This window comes from Gossypium arboreum, chromosome 1, assembly GCF_025698485.1.
Source record: "Gossypium arboreum isolate Shixiya-1 chromosome 1, ASM2569848v2, whole genome shotgun sequence".
NCBI classification, from domain to species: domain Eukaryota; kingdom Viridiplantae; phylum Streptophyta; class Magnoliopsida; order Malvales; family Malvaceae; genus Gossypium; species Gossypium arboreum.
Window position 1 is genome coordinate 16,828,296 of NC_069070.1, and position 13,731 is coordinate 16,842,026.

Genomic DNA, 13,731 nt, shown 5'->3' on the forward strand with positions numbered 1-13,731 from the left:
AAGTTATTCCACTATTTATAAGTGAAGTTACATCGTGTATAAGTTAAATACCTAGCGCATCAATATTTTCTTTACTACTTTGAGACGCATATGTATTCAGTATATCAAATTATGCAAGTCATGCGTACATAAGACTTCACTTACACAAGATTAAGGTAATTACACAATGAACGTCGAGAGTGAATTAATTCATAAATAGATTTAGGATAATTTATCTTGGTTTAATCCAATATATTATCGGTCCAGACAATCACATTTATACCTCTATCTTAGGAGTCAATTATGTTTTGATAGTTAAAACAAGTTATCTCCTATTTGTACTTATAAACAACATAATAGTTCTAACATGAATCAGTTCCTCACAATGATTCCATAGAGTACGAACTTAATTTAGATCACTTATTAATATAGGTTATCTTTTGTATAACAAAACAATGTTTATTATGCAACTTATATACCTTTGGTAATTAATGAGCTGCTATATATTTCTAACAATTTCTTTACATATAATAAACAACTGAGGACAAATGCACATAAATGTGAAAATGACTACACCAAAAGTACAAAATCCTAACAGAATATACGTCTTCGACATCTATCTTTTAGCTATGGCCGTAAGTGACACTAATATTGTCTCGAAATGCATATACAAACAAGTCCTCTATAATTGGTTTAAGATTTGACTATTTGGGGCATTGAACTAATATTATGGTCAGCCTAAACAGTTCTATTAAAGACAAACAACAATTAAAGTCAAAGATCAAACAATCTGTACTTACAAATTTCACCTATTCTTTGCAAGAATGAAATATTTCCATTTGGAGTGAAATTAATTTTTTATTTCTTTTATTTTGGATTGGTAAAATTTGAAAATTTCCAACAACCTCTGTATCATTTTTAAGCTTTTTATGTGCTTATGCTTTCATTTAGAAATGGAGCCAAGCTCTCAATATTTTTCTCAAGCTTTTGGGGAGTTTCATTCATTCAGGAAATACCATAACAGAGCTTTATAGTTAAAGTCTTGTGTTATATAGTTAGCTTTCTCTATAATAGTCACTCGCTATAATAATATTTTGCTATAACAACTAAGATTCTAATAGAACCAATTTTTATATTTTATTTTAACCTTCTATAATATATTTTCACTTATAAAAGCAACAACCAGAGTTATGAAGTACATTATTTATTAAATTAGTTCTCTATAACAACATATTATTTGTGGGAGAATGCCTCTTATTTTGACCAAAGTTTATTTTAGTTTTTCTTCTCCTAGTAAAACTTTATTTTTAGTTTCCCTCTTAAACTCTGATTAACCTAGAGTTTTTGTAGTCATATATGCTATGAATTTCATCTTCTAAATAGGTTTTAGTTACTCTAGTTTTACACAAAAAAAAATTAGATTGAGAGAATTTTGTTCTTTGTTTCGAAAGGTTTTGTTTCTTGTAGGGCATCAGGTTTTTGTTTTAGTTCTCTCAATCTTTTGTACTCTCCTTTATTATAGTGAAATCTCCTTTTGCCATGGTTTTTTATCCTCTCTAGAGTTTTTCCATGAAAAATTTGTGTGTTCGATATTTTTAATTCTTATTTTCTTCACTTTGTTTATTGATTAATCGAGTTTATCCCCTACGAATTGGTATCAAAGCTATTTTAATTTCTGCAATCAACTCATTCAGAGATGGCAGCGTCAAGGTTCAACATTGAGAAGTTCGACGAAATTGTAAATTTTAGTTTTTGGCAAGTTCGGATGACGACAATACTGGTTCAAAACGGTCTAAAAAAGGTCGTTACAAGGAAAAAGCCTATAGATATGGATCAACTAGAATAGGGAGAGCTTGATGAGAAGGCTCTATGGAAACACACAAATATATAGACTGTTTCAGCACCTTTTGAGCTCTAATTCATGTAGTTTCATAGTAAATTTTGTCGAAATTCACATTTTAATTATAAAATAATTAATTTGCACTTAAATTATTAACATATTAAATTTTAATTATTTTTATAATAAAATTTCACAAATTTGGTTTATTTTCGACAGTTTTGCACAAAAGGTGAAAATTGGCTCGACCGACACCTTGAAAGGCTTGAACCGTTGGAGAAATTTTTGCATTAAGTGAACCAAGAGCAAGGCTAAATATTTTTCCAGCCGAGGAAGGTCCAAATGATGATTATTTTATGGACTTTATATTTAATTCTTATCCAAAGTTAATTGGGATAAAAATTAATATAAAGCCTGAAGGAGAAAGTGGTCCAGTGTGCTAAGCATTGAAGACTAATCCTGCATGCAAATTGGCAGCCCAAAACCATCCAACAGGCTGACGCAATCAGCTGAATTTTTTTGATTTTTATGCTTGCAAAATAGCCCTTAAATTTTCCTTAAACTCTATTCAACCCCTCCACTTTTTGTGCCTTTGAAGATTTGCCCCAAGCTAAATTTCGCAAAGTTTGAAACATTCAAACTTTGCTCCATGTGTGGCAGCAAAGGGGAGTGTATGGCTGCTAATAATTTTCTATTTTAAGCAGCCACTTCCACCTATAAATACCCCTTTTTTCTACTTCATTCAACACGCATTCATTCCCACACATCTCTCTCTCACACTCACTTTCTCTTCTTTATTTTCCCTTTTTCTTTGTCCATTTCCCTTGCCAGTTTTCCTCTTGAAAAGAGCCTTCTTCCACCTTGGAATAGCATCATTCAATTATTCATGGAAGCCTCAGTTCAACAGAATGAGCAGAGAAGAAGAGAAGCGCACTAGTCTAGTTTTAGAGAAATCTTAGATTTCCTTCCTAGTTTCCTTCTCTTTAATTTTCTTGTTTATGTTATGATCATGTATATGGATAATTGTTTTGTTTTGTTTTTTCTTTTTCTATTAAAATGGCTTAAATTAATTATGTTAGATTGATTGCATTCTGTCCACTTTAATTATTAAAATCATGTTTATGTTGTTATAGGCCTTGGTAAGTTGTTCAATTAAATAAAATCATACCTATGTTATACTTGCATTATAAAATGTAAGGTAGTGAATGAATTTATTATTAAACGTATTGAAATTATAATTAATTGACACATTACGTAATTGGTGCATGTTTAATCTTCTAAGGTAGCTGAAGGTTAAATTAGCAATGATATTAAACGGTACATTAGCCTTGCATAACTTGAAAGATTATTGTGATTAAATTGTTTCAATATAGAAATATATTGTTACCTCACTTAATCTTTTATGTGCTTATGACGATTGATTAATTGTTTGAGTTGGCATTGAAAAATGTTCAAGAGATTCGTTAATTTAGTAAGTACGTATGAGCAATAGTTAGTATATTACCAAGTTGTCGTGAAAATATTCGTAACAACATGAACATGAGTTTAGTAATTCTAAGTTAATGAATGTAATTTATCTAACACAATTATGTCATCTTGATTAAAATCATCTTTTGAAATCATGCATTTGAAATTTTTATTTTATTTTATTTTATTTTACTTAGTTAAATTTTAGTTTTTAATCACTTCCTCAAAATCAAAACATTTTTAATCACCAAAGTGTTTGATTTACATTTCATAAATATTTTTCTTGCACAGTCCCTGTGGGTACAATAATTCAACATTTACTTGTCACTTTACTAGTTGCAATTTTTTACACTTACAAATTTTCATCGTTCCACTCTATCCGCTATTCAATTATACCTTACAAATAATGTGTTACAGGAGGTTCTGATGGAGAAAACAATGTTTACGTTATAGAAGAAACTAGAAGCCTTATATGATGAAATCTCTTCCAACAAGTTAGTATTAAAACAACGTCTATAGACGTTTAGAATGGCATAAGGTGGGTCCATTAGAACTCATATTAGCGAGTGCAATACCCTTATTAATGACTTAAAGAATCTCAAAATAGAGATTAGTGACGAGGATCAAGCTATGTTGTTGTGATGCTCTTTGCCCTCTTCTTATAAAACTTTCAAGGAAACTTTGGCTTATGGCAGAGGTCATCTCTCGTTCAAGGATGTGAAGGGGAACCTTATAAGCAAGGATAAACTCGATAATAAGTTAGGCCCAAAGAAAAAATCAGATGGGCAAGCCTCAGTTCTAGTTGTAAGAGGCAAACAACAAACCAAAAAAACATATCAAAACAAGTCTAAAGCAAGGTCCAAATCTAGAAATCGAGATAAATATTATAGATATTGTAAAAATATGGGTCATGTTAAGGCAGAATGTTGGAAACATCAAAATAAAATCAAAAGGGATGCCAAAAATGACGAGAAAAATAAACAGAAATCTAAAGTTGTTGATGCTAGTGTAGTCAAGGATAGAGGTGATGATTTCTTGTTGGTGTCAACTAGCAAAAGCTCTCATCTTACTTCCAAATGGATCATAGATTCAAGGTTCTCCTATCACATATGTCCCAATAGGGATTAGTTCTCCACGTAAAGTTCAGTTGAAGGTGGAGTTGTGTTAATGGGGAATAACTCTCCATGCAAAAATATAAAATCAAAACAGTGCAAATTAGGGTGTACAATAAAATTATTCGGACACTGTCAAATGTTAGGTATGTTCCTGATTTAAAGAAAAATCTTATCTCACTGGGAATTATGGATTCTAACATTTGTAGGATAGTCATTGAGTTAAATGGCTTAAAAGTTTATCATAGGGTTCTTGTTGTAATGAGAGGATAAAAAAGGGCAGTAATAGCTTAAAAGTTTCTCGTAGGGTTCTTGTTGGGATGAGAGGACAAAAAATGACAGTCTACACATTCTACAAGGGTCAACAGTTACTGGGACAACTGCAATTATCGAAGAAAAGTTAAAATCACTACCACATCGTGACGAGAATCAACTTGACGTCATGATGGCACGACGTGATTCTTTCTCTACTGATTTCAATTCAACCAAACTTTTACACATGGGATTGAGTCATAAGAGTGAGAAAGGTATGATAGTCTTGTGCAATAAGGTCTTCTCAAAGACACTAGAGCTGGTAAGTTAGGTTTCTATGAGCAATGCATTTTCGGGAAACAAACCCAAGTCAATTTTAATTCAGCAATACACAAAAAAATAGGACTCTAGATTATATTCATTCTGATTTATAGGGTCCATATTCTAACATCTCAAAAGGAGATAATAAATATTTCCTAGCTATTATTTATGATCACTCCAAAAAAGATTGGATTTATTTTTTGAAATAGAAAATCGAAGTCTTCTAAATCTTCAAACAGTGGAAGACACTGTTAGAAAAACAAGCGAAAAATTTATGAAATGGTTGAGAACAAATAATGGTCTTGATTTCGGTTCATCAAAGTTTCATGATTTTTACGAACAAGAAGGAATTGAAAGATATCGAATCATTATTGGGATTCCATAGCAGAAAGAATGAATAGAACATTGCTGGAAAAGGCTTAATGCATGCTTTCTAATGCAGGCTCAGGGAAGGAATTTTTTGCTGAGGCTGTAAAGCTGGCAAGTTATTTGGTAAATCGATCTCCTCATCGAGCATTGAACGGTAAATCGATCTCCTTCCAATTATTAGCAGAGATGTTACGTTTGATGAATCTATCATGTTTTGATCAGAAAATGGCACTATTACTTTTAAAAACACCAAAAACCAAAGTGTCTTGAGCAAGGTGGAGTCAAAAGCCAAAAAGGGGGTGATGTCCCAATGAGAAAATGCCCAATGCTGCAATGATGGAACAAATAAAGGTCTCATCCCGACAAAGAGTAACATGACATCGCGACAACATGACAAAATTCTTATTCTTGCAAGATTGAAGCCATTTTGGATCTTTTTGGGGCTCCATCCGACCCTTAGGTACCCTCACCATCTTAGTTAACTAATTATAAGTTGGCTCATGATAGGAAAAGGCAAGAAATCCAACCTCCACAGAAATATTGTGAAGGAAATCTAGTTGCTTATGTTTTAAATGTTGTCAAGAGCATGATTCAACTAATCCTTCATGTTATTATAAGGCAATTCAAGCATCTAATTTTAGCAAATGGCTCGTCGTAATGGAAGAACAGATGGAATCACTTCAAAAGAATGAGACTTGGAGGCTAGTTAAACCACTCATCAGTAAAAAAAACATTGATAGCAAATGGGTGTTTAAAAGGAAGGAAGGTTCAGGTTCTAACAACACTAGGAACAATGCAAGACTGGTTGCAAAAAGGGCTACAATCAAGTGGAGGGAATTGATTTTCATGATGTTTTCTTTCCCATTATGAAATATAAGTCCATTCAGGTGCTTTTGGCCCTTGTTGCATCAATTAATCTTAAGTTAGAGTAGTTAGATGTAAAGACTACTTTCCTTCATGGTGACCTTGAGAAGGACATCTACATGCAACAACCAGAAGGCTTCAAAGTTGAAGGTAAAAAAGATCATGTTTGTCTCTTACAAAAGTCTTTGTACGGTTTGAAGCAGTCTCCTTGGCAGTGTTATAAAAAGTTTGACTCCTTCATGTTGAGTACTGATTTTTCTCGAAGTAAGTATGACAATTGTGTTTATCTACAATATCTTGATGATGATTCTTTTATATATTTGCTGTTTTATGTTGATGATATGTTAATTGCGGTTAAGAATCCATCCGATATTTATTGCCTTAAAACCATGCTTAACTCTAAGTTCGAGATGAAGGATTTAGGAGCAGCAAAGCAAATTTTAGGGATGTAAATTTTTAGAGAGACATTTTGGGAAATTGTTTTTATCACAACAAAGGTGCATCAAGAAGATCCTCAACCCACTTAGATACGTAGTCTACTGTTACAAATATATACTTATGGCCAAAATGAGGGAACGGACCAAGAAAGTCAATACCCCAAACATCAAATAATTCTACCTCAATAATGTTTGTTTGGGGCATCTCATTTCTGTTTGTGACATTTCTAACCCTCTGGCATCAGTTACAACTTTTTACGTAGGCATACATATCTTTGAATAGTGTTGGCCAAAAGAATCCAACTTGCAATACTTTGGCCACAATATGTGAACCACTAAAGTGTTCGCCACTCGGAACTGTGTGACAATAATATAAAATCTTATATATCTCATCTTCTGTCATGCATCTCCTGATCATTTGATCTGTGCACTTTTTGAACAAGTATGGTTCTTCCCAGAAATAGTACTTCACATCATATAGAAAATTTTCCTTTTGTTGATATGTCTTATCAATCGGTATCAAACCACGAGCTAAATAGTTAGCAAAATTAGCAAACAAAAGGGTATTGTGGACATGATTTACTTTGAGTATGTGCTCGTCTGGGAATGCCTCTTGGATGGCTGTAAGTAAAGAAGTTCTTTTTTGTGGTTCCAATTGAGAAAAGTAATCTGCTACCTAGTTTTCTATACCTTTTCAATCTTGAATTTCTAGATCAAACTCTTGAAGTAGAAGTACCCATCGAATCAATCTCGACTTAGCATCTTTCTTGACGAGTAAGTATTTAATTGTCGAATGATCTGTATAGACAGTCACTTTGGTAACTACAAGATAAGATCGAAACTTGTCAAAAATGAAAACAATAGTAAGTAACTCTTTCTCTGTTATCGTATAATTTAGCTAAGCTCCCGTCAGAGTCCAACTTGCATAGTAAATGGGATGAAAAACCTTGTTCCTTCGCTGGCCCATCATAGCTCCTACCGCAAAGTCACTTGCATCACACATTAACTTAAATGGAAAATCCCAATCCGGTGTGATGATAATTGGTGTCGAAACTAAAAAATTCTTCAGATATTTAAAAGCTTTCAAACATTCTTTATCAAAGTTGAATGTTGTGTCCTTCTCCAATAATTTGCATAAGGCTTTAGCAATTTTGGAGAAGTCTTTGATAAATCTTCGATAGAATCTGACAAGTCCCAAAAAGCTCCTAACACCTTTTATAGATGCTGGAGGTAGGAGTTTCTCAATGAAATCTACCTTGGCTTTATCTACCTCGAATCCCTTGTCTCGATATTCGATGCCCCAAAATAATACCTTCCCGTACCATGAAATGGCACTTTTTCCAGTTGAGTACTAGGTTTGTTTCTTCGCACAATCTTAGTACCTTAGCTAGATTGGCGAAGCAGTCATCATAAATGTCTCCAAACACTAAAAATCGTCAATAAAAACTTTCAAATACTTTTCAACCATGTCAGTGAAAATAGACATCATCCATCTTTGAAATGTAGTAGGTGCATTACATAAACCAAATGGCATACATCTAAATGCAAATGTACCATACGAGCATGTGAATGTTCTTTTATGTTGATGCTCCAGTGCTACTGTGATCTGATTGTACCCTGAGTGTCCATTCAGAAAATAGTAATAGTCTTGCCCCACCAGTCTATCCAACATTTGATCCAAGAACAGTAAAGGAGAGTGATCTTTCCTAGTCGCCTTATTCAGTTTTTGGTAATTTATGCAAATTCTCCATCCCGTAACTATTCTGGTTGGTATTAACTTGTTATTTTTGTTCTCTATGACCGTAATACCTCCTTTCTTTGGCAAGCACTAAACTGGACTTACCCATGAATTGTCTAATATAGGATAAATTATACCTATATCTAACCATTTTATGATTTCTCTCTTTACCACGTCTTTCATAATGGGGTTCAATCTCTGTTGTCTATCAATCGTCCCTTTCTCGCCATCTTTTAGGATAATTTTATGCACGCACACGGATGGGCTAATACCACAGATAACGGTTATGGTCCATCTGATAGCTTTCTTGAATTTTTTCAACAATATAATAAGTTTCTCTTTATGTTCTTTAGTTAGTAGTGCTGAAATAATCACAAGCAAAGTCGAAGCATTACCTAAATAACCATATTTTAAGTGTGAGAGATGTACCTTTAGTTCCAATTTAAGTGGCTCCTCGATTGACACTTTTGGTTGAACATAATCTTTGCTTTCTAATTCCAAAGATTCAAAACGAGATTGTGGATTAAATCCCTTCTGATTAGCTTCTAGCAAAGCTAAGTATTCCACTCCCTCTTCATCACTTGAAGGATCTGACATCAAACTTGTTCCAATGGGTCCTCCACAAAGTTGATTTCCCATTCTATAGCTAAATCTTCTAACTCAAATACTGCAAAACAATCATCAACTATGTCAGAAAATCGCATATACTTAAAAATATTAAAAGTTATCTGATTGTCCTAAACACGCATGGTAAGCTCAGCCTTTTTCATATCAATAAGAGTCCTTCCAGTTGCTAGGAAATACTTTCTTAGGATGATTGACACCTGTTTATCTACTTTAAAGTCTAAGATAACAAAGTCAGCAGGAAAAATAAATTTGTCTACACGTACCAATACATCCTCGATTTTTCCTTCCAGATGTCCTTAAGATCTATTTGCTAACTGAAGTGTAACCATAATAGGTCTAACTTCATCTATCCCCAACTTTCTAAATATAGACATAGGCATCAAGTTAATGCTTGCACACAAATCATATAATATCTTACCACAATAATTTGCTCTAATGTTGCAAGGAATGGTAAAACATCTAGGGTCCTTCATCTTTAGGGGTAGTTTATCTTGTAAATATGCACTGCATTCCTTCATTAGAGCTACCATCCCAAATTCTCCAAGTCTTCGTTTCTTAGATAGGATTTACTTCATGAATTTGACATAGTTTGGCATCTATTCAAGTGTTTCTACCAACAAAATATTGATTTGAAGTTGATTGGATACATCTAGGAACTTCTTGAACTAGACTTCCTATTTCTGCTTCTGAAGTCCTTGAGCGTAGGGTGGTGAAGGATTCTTTACTGGAATTGGATGATTCTTCTTCTGTGGCACTTCTGCATCTAACAAAGTTGTTAGTTTGTCAGAATTGACTAGTTTTGAAGTTACCTTATTAGATTTTGCAAATTTTGGTTATGTTGAAATTGGAGTTTTAATACTTAGTTGAACTTCCTCTTTATCTCGAGCATCAACTTTCTCTTCTTCAACTTTGACGGTATAAGGCTCTAACAATTTTCCACTCCTCAATATTAATGCTTTACAATACTCTTTCCTTGAATTCTTGGATACTTTGTATCACTAGGCAAGGTGCCTTGTGGTCGGTTCTTGAGTTCAGTTACAATCTAGCCCATTTGGTTTTCAAGGTTTTTCAATTTGGCTGCTTGGCTTTGGATTAAAGGATACTTTTTTGTTATGTATGCCTTCAACAGGTTTTCCAAACCATTGGAAGGTTTAGCTTGAGGTTGTTTTTGAACTTGTTGGGTAAATACAGGTGGTTGGCGATAACTCTTGAAAAAAGCTATATTTCATACCTTTAGACCTAGCTAATTACTTGTACTTAAGTTCATTTTGTTGCATCTTTAGGACGTTTTAGTTTGCATTTTTAATATGGCATTCTATGGTAGAATTAGGTGCTTTAATCCCTTGTATTGGAGTTTTCCTGTGTTGGTGTGGTAGGAACAAGTTTTGGAATGATAAATAAGTCACGTTTTGTCAGGGTAAAACGCAGATAGTTTGTCAGCACGGATGCTGTGGCAATGCCGAGAATACCAAGTCAATATTTTCCGTATAGTAATCCCAGTTCAAATTCAAATTCAAACTTGTACCAAATAAACCCCCTAAAAGAAGAGAAGATAATCACGAGCTATTAACTGACTCTAGCCTCATCTATCTATAAAAATCGATGAAGGGGACCTCACAAATTAAGTAAAAAATGAGAGAGAGATCTTTAGGCGTGAATCAGGGTTCAGCTGCGCAAAGACAGGAAGTCAAAGGCAATTCTTCTTAGCCATCATACGACGCTATGCTGTCAAAGTGTTGACTAGGCAAACGAAAGCTGCTTCCCGAAGTTCTTTGCCTATTTCCATTAGTTTTCTTTTGAAGATTGAATTGAAGTAGTTGAATGCAATGTCGGATAATACTTTGGTTTGGAATTTTATTTTCCAGCCCATGAGCTAGATCTCTTAGGGTTGGGATTACTTTCGATGAAACCTTAACTGTTTTATGGATGTCGTATAAAACTAATTTACTTTACTATTTCATTTTTTTATTATTATTTCTTAAATAAAATGCAACGATCTCTAGACATAGAAGGTTGTTCACATGTTATAAATTGATTTTAATTCTGAAATAGTTGGGTTGGTTGGATTAAAATTAAATGGAATGTACAAGTATTCGATCGAAACTTGTAGCCAACTCTAGACATAGAGTCACGATCATACAGAAGAAACCCGTGCAAGATATCTAAAAAAGCCTCTAGACATGGGTAAAGTAACTTGAGGTTTTGTCCTCGCGAGAGGCAGCCATTTTAGATCTCTTCTATGGAATATAGTAGATACGATTTTACCAAGGCATTATTGACAATCAGGGTCGATTCTAGGTAATCCCAACCTTCCGAATCAATATCACTCTATCCTTATTCTTTATTGTAGCATCTTTTCCGTAGCATATTTAGTTGTTTATTTATTTATTTACATTCTATTTGGATAATCACTCTCGTTATTGCCATTACATTTCTACTTTCACTTTTGTCATAGCATTTCTAGTTATTCATTAATTCCACGTATCATTTATATCATTACTCCACTAATTGACACTACAAATGTATCATTGACTTTAGCATAGCATTAATCGTATTTTATTATAATAACTTGACCACTTTGTGCCTTGATCCTATCCTCAGTATCATTGACTTTGGCATAGCATTAATCGTATTTTATTATAATAACTTGACCACTTTGTGCCTTGATCCTATCCTCATGGGAACAATATTCACTCATCACTTTATTATTTGAACTGACGTGTATACTTGCACAAATTGTATATCATTTTACACGACAAGTTTTTGGAGGACATTCTGGAGGGATGAAAACAGCTGCCAAGGTACTCTAGTCAGGATTCTATTGGCCAAGTTTATTTAAAGATGTTCATGAATTTTATAAGTCATGTGACCGTTGTCAAAGAACAAGAAATGTGTCTAGGAGACAAAAAATGTTGTTGCAAAGTATATTGGAGATTGAACTATTTGATATATAAGAAATAGACTTTATGGGTCCATTTCCACCATCCGTGGGCAAGCTATACATACTTTTGGTAGTAGAATATGTTTCTAAGTGGGTAGAAGCAGTAGCCCTAGCCTATAATGATGCTAAGTCGGCATTGAAATTTTTGTATAAGAACATTTTCACACGATTTGGTACACCAAGAGCCATTATCAGTGACAAGGGATCCCATTTTGATTGCAAACTGACGGCCAATGCCTTGCGCAGGTATAGGGTGAAACATAGAATTGCCACGGCATATCACCCTCAGACAAAATGGCCAAGCTGAAATTTCTAATAGAGAAATTAAACAAATTTTGGAAAAAATGGTAAATCCATCTTCAAAAGACTGGTCTACTAGATTGGATGAAGATTTATGGGCATACCAAACTGCATTTAAAACACCACTAGGGATGTCACCTTTTGAACTTGTTTAGGGTAAGCCATGTCATTTACTTGTTGATCTTGAGCATAAAGCATTTTGGGCAATTAAGAAGCTGAACATGTATTCGGCTGTTGCTGGTGGCAAGAGATTGCTAGAATTGAATGAGATGGAAGAGTTTTAAACACAAGCATATGATAATGCTTATTTGTATAAGGAAAAGACCAAGTAATGGCATGATGCCAGAATTTTACCATGGCCATTTGAACCTATATAGCAGGTATTATTGTTCAATTCAAGGCTCAAATTATTTCCTGGTAAGTTAAAATGTCGATGGTCAAAACCTTTTGAAGTAATTCAAGTGTATCCACACGGTGCTGTTGTTGTTAAAAACTTAAGAACAAGGGCTACATTCAAGGTTAATGGACAACGCTTGAAGCGTTACTAAGGTGCTCCTATAGAGTGTGACAAGCAAAGCGTTAGCCTTCGTGATGTTTGAATTTTTGTTTTCGTTAATAAGTAGTGTTTCTGTTTTATTTCCCATTATTATTTTTATTTTAATTCTCTGTATTTTTAATACAATTTCATTTCTGTTTTTATTATTATGAACAGGAGTAGAATAAAAAAAAAGAGAGCAAGATTTGATAGTGTATACAGAGCAACAGTTGTTGTAGCATTACAAAGAAGCGTTATTCCATGGCAAATTGAATTAAGAAGTGTTAATAAAAGAGTTGTCTAGTTAGAAAATTCTAAAGGAAAGATTTTTAGGCAGTGCATTAGTGAATATTGGGAATCCCAAAGTATGAGGCCCACAATGTGAAGCTCCGTTATTTCATTCCCCCCCAAAAGTCTTATTAGTTTTTAACTTTTCCTCCATGTCATAACCTTTCTCCCTCATGTTTCCCATTCCTTAAAAGCTGCCATCATTATCCCTTTTTTTTTCTTTAATTGGTTCATGTTTCCCACTTCTCACAAAGTTCACATTTTTACAGTTCTCTCGTCTTCAACCTCTCTACTATTATTTTTTTCTCCATTATTTTCCCTTCATGTTTCCCTGACCTTTTTTTTCATGGCTAGTGTATGGAGTACTTCTAAAGCAGCAGAATATTCGCATACTGGCACCTCGCAACCAAAGATTTTCTTCAATGTTGCCGTAGCCACAAGGAATTCCACTAATATTCTAAAGCGGCCATTTTATTTTGAACAGGGATTTTTTCTGAAGAATGAACCTAACATGGGATACAATGAATTGATATCATCAATTTTGGAAAAGCGTAACTGAAGCAGATTTCATCTACACCAAGAGGATGTTTTGGGTAAAGTAGTTAGAGAGTTTTATGCTCATGTAGATTCCCCAAATTCTCCCTTCATTTATGTGTGGGGTAAA